The sequence below is a fragment of the Chiloscyllium plagiosum genome, chromosome 2, assembly GCF_004010195.1.
Source record: "Chiloscyllium plagiosum isolate BGI_BamShark_2017 chromosome 2, ASM401019v2, whole genome shotgun sequence".
NCBI classification, from domain to species: domain Eukaryota; kingdom Metazoa; phylum Chordata; class Chondrichthyes; order Orectolobiformes; family Hemiscylliidae; genus Chiloscyllium; species Chiloscyllium plagiosum.
Genome location: NC_057711.1, coordinates 32,305,821 through 32,312,630, shown reverse-complemented (window position 1 = coordinate 32,312,630; position 6,810 = coordinate 32,305,821).

Here is a 6,810-nt window from a genome sequence, read left to right as displayed (position 1 = left end):
CATGGTGAAGATGAGGCGTTGGGGGCCGGGGAAACGGAAGTCTTGGAGGAGGTAGGGTGGTGAGTGGCTTGGAGGGGAACTTGAAGGTGATGTCCCCAAATATCTGCTGCCCTTGTCCTTCCAGATGGAAGTGGTCATGGGTTTGGAAGTGCTGAGGATCTTTGGTGAATTTCTGCAATGCCTCTTATAGATAGTACACACTGCTCTACTGCACATCAGCAGTGTAAGGAGTGGATGGTGTGCCAGTCACGTGGGCTGTTTTGTCCTGGATGGTGTCAAGCTTCTTGTGTTATTGGGGCTGCACTCATCCAAACAAGTGGGGAGTTTTCCATCGCACTCCTGACTTTGCCTTGTAGATGTTGGACAGCTTTGGGAAGTCAGGTGAGTTACTTGCGACAGTATTCCTCACCTTTAACCTGCTCTTGTAGCCATTGTGTTTACATGGTGATTCAAGTGACATTTTGGTCAATGATAACCCCCAGAATGTTGATAGTGACAGATACAGTGATGCTAATACCATTGAGTCTAAAGGGATGGTGATAAGATAGTCTCTTATTGGTCATGGTATTGTGTGGTACAAAGGCTACTCAAATGCCAGGCTATGACCATTAACATTGAAAAATGATATAGGATATTGAATCTGCTTAGCAATGCAATTGAACACTATTTGGCAGAAGATAGCATTTAAATAGATTAATCTTCATTAAGTGTGGATAGAAAGGATTGATAGTTTTGTGTTTTTTTATACTAAGCAGTAAATAATGGAAGGTAACTCAGTTTATGCTATATAATACAACCCTACAAACGCAGCTAATATTGTGTCGTGTCTTTTGATGGTAAGGTAATACATAATACACTTAGAATTTGAACATGTATAATAAATTGGATTAGCTATAATCCACGAGTTTTTGATGCAAACAATGTAATAGTTAGCTTGAAAAAAAAAAATCAACATGTAGATTGTGAGTCTCTCCAGCTCGCTCCATGTGACGAACTACAAAAAAGACATTCCATATTCACAAAAACCTTTACATATCAATTGCCTGAAAAGCATATCAAGGCCTGTAAGATTTATGCATTTCTTGCACAATATCAACTTAATGGTACTGCCTTGTACATATTTTTTGATTATAGGCATGTACAATATATGTTAAAGAATGCCACATTATCAGTTGTTTAAGTGCACGGTAGATCAGAAGATCATAAAATATATTAAGCAATTTGGCCTGTCAAGTCTGCTCCACCATTCAATCATGGCTGATGATTTTCTCAAACACCCTGTCCTGCTTTCTCTCCATTACTTTTGATTCCATTACTAATCAAGAACCTCGCTATCTTTGTTATAAAAACCTCTGTGACTTGACCTCCACAGCCTCTGAGGCAAATGAGTTCCACAAATTACCACACTCTTGCTGAAGAAATTCCTCTTCATTTCAGTTCTAAAGGGCTGTCCTTTCACTCTGTGGCTGTGCCCTCAGGTCCTTGTTTCCCAGACTAGTGGAAACATCTTCTCAACATCCACTCTATCCAGGCCGCAGCATTTTGTAAGTTTTAATCAAATGTCCCCATCCCTTCTAAACTCCAGCAGGTACAGACCCAGAGTCCTCAGTTGCTCCTCATATGACTAGTGCTTCATTCCTGGGATCATTCTTGTGAACCTCCTCTGCACTGCCTCCAAGGTCAACACAAATAAGCATGCAAAACTGCTCACAAATGTAGTCTGACCAGAGCCTTATGCAGCCTCAGCTTCAGCAGTGCATCTCTGCTCTTTTATTCGAGCCCTCTCAAAATGAATGCCAACATTCTGAACTTCAGAGGAACAGTCACTCCACCCGAAATGTTGTGTTTTCTTTCAAGAGATGCTGCCAAGTAATTTAGAGACTTAACGACCCAATAATGCACATTTGTTCCAGTGTCGAATATTTATAATTTTAGATATTTTTATATTCAACTTGCTCAGATGTTATTACACTCTGCTGCAGCAAGTGTAAAGTGAACCTGGGCCTCGTGGCTCAGAGATAGATGGACCACAAGAACATTTATTTAGAATTTTACACTTGTCAATTAATAACAACCGAACAATCAGATTAAACAATGCAATTAAATAGATCAGAACAATTTAATGATTCAAATACTCTTGCAACAACTAATGAATGGTCATTGGTTAGATTTGCCCAATATTTAAATAATCCAATATTTTAAAAAAAACCCAAGTGAACATCTCTGATCCGAAAGACGACAGAATCTACTTTAACCAACTCAGTGCAAAGTCTGGACATGGAAATTAGAATAGATTATTTCTATGTCAAATTATGGACAAAGAGAGATGATTGATATGAGGAAGTGAGACCAATTGAAAGAAAATGTTTTAAAAATTTTAATTAAAATGTCTCCAACAATTAAAACCTGATAGACAGACTCCACATTTGAAATAGTTCATTTTCAGGTTAACCGGCAGTGACAAACACTTAGGATATCATTAAAAGGGTACATAGACAAAGTAACAACTATGATGATTTCATAGCATAGTCAAGGTACAGTACAGAAATTTGCAAATATATTTTCCATCCAGGCCACTGCCTGACTGGACACAATCTACATATTGTAAGATTACTATTTGTTAAGACAATTTAAAATAAATTTGGTCACCTTTTGTCCAATTCCTTACACAGCAGCTTTAGCATCAAGCTTCATTCAGACACCAACACTCTCTTGTCTTTTGGCAAGAAGGTTGTGCTCAAGCTACACTAGACCTTCAGCATAATTAAACTGGACCTGATCAGCCAGGTACAACATTAAAATGTTCAATTGGTAGGTTTAGTTTTTTAGGTATAGGGAAATAAATAGGTTGCAAGTCTTTCAACCAAGCACATCTGATTTGATTTAATTGAAAGTTTCTTCTGTACTTATTTAGTAAAGGAAACCACTGATAGACCAGTGGAGCAGGTAGACAATGGTACTAATCAGACAAAATGATTTGGGTAAACAATAGTCATTTTAGTTCCAGGTGCAGGCAACATTAAGTATTGGACTTTCCAAATTATTTCCACCAGACAATGCAGACAATTTGCAGCACAAACAAACCCTTGAAAACATTTCTGTGGATGTAAATAGTTTGTCAGGCCTCTGACTTTAACAACATGGAACTTTTCAAACATGCAAAATCATATATTTAACACAATACATAATTTCAATTGTTACACAGCTGGCCAAAAGAAAATATTTAGGCCAAAAATATTTTAAAATATTGCAAACTTCCTTTCTATGACAGATTATTGCCAGATCTTTTATGGTACAATGTTTCTATTCTGTACACTGAGTAAAGAAGTAACCTTTCAGAAATCATATTAGCAACATTATATGTTGGTAAACTATTTGCAACATTAAAGGTTATGTAAATTCAAAAAGGTAAGAGGTCAGTGCTTAGCAGAAAAGAGATTTACAATTTACGATCTAAATTACCATGCCACATTTACAGCTTTAGTATCTAAACAAGTCTTTGAAGTATTAACATTGTGAAGATTTATACAAATACACTTGCTGCAGGGCCCTTAGAGTCATTAGTGCCATCATGCAATGTTCATTTTATATGTTTCACAATTATCTCAAATGTTAAGCATCATATTGTTCTTCCCGCTCCAATTTTTGGAATAATGCCTTGCTTCTCAACTTTGATTCCCTTTCTCCATCTTTCCATAAAATGACAAGGTGATCTGTAGAACAGGTTACCATTCCATGGCCTTCAAAATATAGGAACATCTGGGATTTGACAAAAACAAAATATATAATTTAATAAGTACACCTTGCTCCATTGATTAAAACAATTAGAATTAATTTTAAAACTTTCATCTAGGACAAAAAACAGTGCCAGAATAATGTTAATCACTTTAGAACACTGAGTTTTTAATGGCATACACATTTGAAATGAATGCAAGTGTTTGGAAAATACTATAAATGATGGAAGAGACAAATTGGGAGGGTTGAGGGGTTCGGATAAATACTGGCAAATGGGACTAGGTTAGATTGAGATGTCTAGTCAGCACAGATGTACTGGATCAAAGGGTCTGTCACCAAGCTGTATAACTCTAAGATAAAGTTGGCTGCCTGTACCACAATGCATAAAAGCATCATGACAAATGAGCTGAACCAAGACTTGTTCTGAATGCATACCACTCCGGCATGAAGGAAATAATAGAAGTTGTGATAAGGACTCTGTTTATGGATATAGATAGGTGAATTCACACTTTCATAAATGTTATTTTAACGACAACAATTAACATGTTTTTAGGAAAACAGAAAAATTAGGATCAGTTCAAATGCGAGTGAGACAGAGCAGAAAGGTTTCACTGGAAGTAATACAATGGATGTCCAGATCAGGATAACAATGGGATATGCAGAGACCAAGAGAAAAGTAACTTGAGCAGCATTATAGAACAAGAGTAAAACAGCAGAGAAAAGAACCAGTTGGAGAATCAGTGCAAGTATTTGTAGATAATTCCTTTTGTGACCTCAAAAGCAACATCAGGAGCTATTGTCAAACTGCCAACGTTGAGCAGAGGGGAAACGAGCTTCATATATATTAGAAAAAAGCAGGTGGGAAAGCTTTGGTTGTCATTAATACAACTGACCAATTTCACAAAGTACAATTTCAACATTGCCTCACAACTTATTCCCAAACCCTGCTGGAATACAGCATCTCATTTCCAGAAAATTAACCCCAGGTATAAAGGTAATTGTAGGACACATAGGAAACTGTTGAACTCATGCCACTCCAACACAGTCAAAATCACCGTAACCCAGTCACTCGGCTTCAATATGTAGATAACCCTTCTAAGTGCACTCAATCTGAAACCAAGTTTCAGGGCACTGTTGACTCCTCCTCCAAAGAGAGAATTGGTCAGAACCCAGAAAAATCAGATCCGACAGCAAGCAAAAGTAATGTCAATATTCCAGAAAATGCAGATAATTTTCCATACCTTGGGAGGCTCCTCTTGAAGATAATAAATAGCCAAGAACAACAGAGTTCATCAACAGCACCAATGCGATTGCTCAGCCGTTGTCTGGCTGAGGATGGGAACTTGAAGGACTGGAACCTTCAATCTAAAACTCCAGACATGGTTTACCAGGTAAGCGACCTTCAGAAAAATGGACAACCAATAGCAGGCACCTCAAAGCCTTGGAGAAATATCACCACTGCTGTTTTGTTAAAATCTTCCACATCCAGTGGCAAGATAGGCTGCCCATTAGCAGCATCCTCTTTGTAGCTAGCACATTCTGTATCAATGCACTAATCACTCAAAATCCATTCTGATAGAAGGACATTGGTATGTCTGACAACGCCATGTAGATAATGTAAATATATGGCCTGCTGCCACTGTGAATACACTCGATATTCGGAAGCCTTTGGAGATGCTCCGTTATGCGCGTGCGCAGAGCTAGATCATGTGGTGCTTCGCTCCGTTCCAAAACAAGGTCACGTGATGCACTGCTTCACGCGCCGGAGGCGTGCAGCAGGGTCACGTGATGCACTGCTTCACGCGCCGGAGGCATGCAGCGGGGTCACGTGATGCACTGCTTCACGCGCCGGAGGCATGCAGCGGGGTCATGTGATGCACTGCTTCACGCGCCGGAGGTGTGCGGGGAGGTCACGTGATACACTGTTTCACGCGCCGGAGGCGTGCAGCGAGATCACGCGGTTCTCCGTTTCGCAGGCAAAACGGGGTCACGTGGTACTCCGTTGCAAAACAAGGTCATGTGGTTCTTCGTTTCGCGGGCAAAGCGGGGTCACGTGGGGTCAAACATCCGGGAAACCAAGGAGGCGGAGAATGGAGTCAGATCAACAACCAATCAGAAGATAATCCCACCTTAGTGATTGCATGTTGCTTTTTATTATATAAAAAGACTGGGTCAGGGACAAGTGTGCGTATTTTTTCTGAACTGACACACTATATAGTTTGTCAGAGACAGAAAGGTCAAGACGCAGAGCTCTGAATGCTTTATCCACTTACTGCTAAAATAAACAAAGCGTGAGACCGAATATCTTCTCCTATTGCTTCATTTAAAGTACACGCAGGACTTGGCTCACACATAGAAGAAAGTAAGTTGGTAGATTGAGCCCTAACCCTAACCCTATCGCGGGCCACCCTAACCCTAACCCTATCGCTGCGGGTTCGAAGCAGATGTGTACTGCCTGCAGGATTTCCCTGCGGCAGGCTATTTCGATGTGACCTTCAGGAGTGTGAAGAATTGCAAGCAGCTCCTGAAGGTCTTCAAGGAGAAGGAAGGGGAGCCTCTGTTCTCCATCTTGTCGGTGGTCCCGTTGTGTGTGCTTCCTGCGCAGAGGAGTCGGGTTGTAACAATCCAGATGTACAACCCTCACGTCCCAGCAGATGTCCTGACCTTCTTGAGAAGATACGTCCAGGTGGAGGGAGAGTACACCGATGTGGTTGATCTTTTCGGGATCTGGACCAGCAAACGACAGATCAGGGTAACCCTGAGGGTCGATGCCAGTGGGAACATCCTCCACCCACCCTCCAGCTTTGCCATCGGAGGAAGCAGAGGTTACCTGACATACGCAGGGCAGCCAAAAGTGTGTCGAACCTGTGGGAGGTCAGGCCACATGGCGGCGGATTGCAAGGTGACCGTCTGCCGAAACTGCAAGCAGGAAGGCCACCCGACCAAGGAATGTAAGGAGGCCAAGAACTGTAATCTGTGCGGAGAGGCGGGCCACATGTACAAGGCCTGCCCAAGACGAGGGGCCGCCACCTACGCACAGATGGCCGGAGGTGGCAACACGAGCCGTGGACCGCC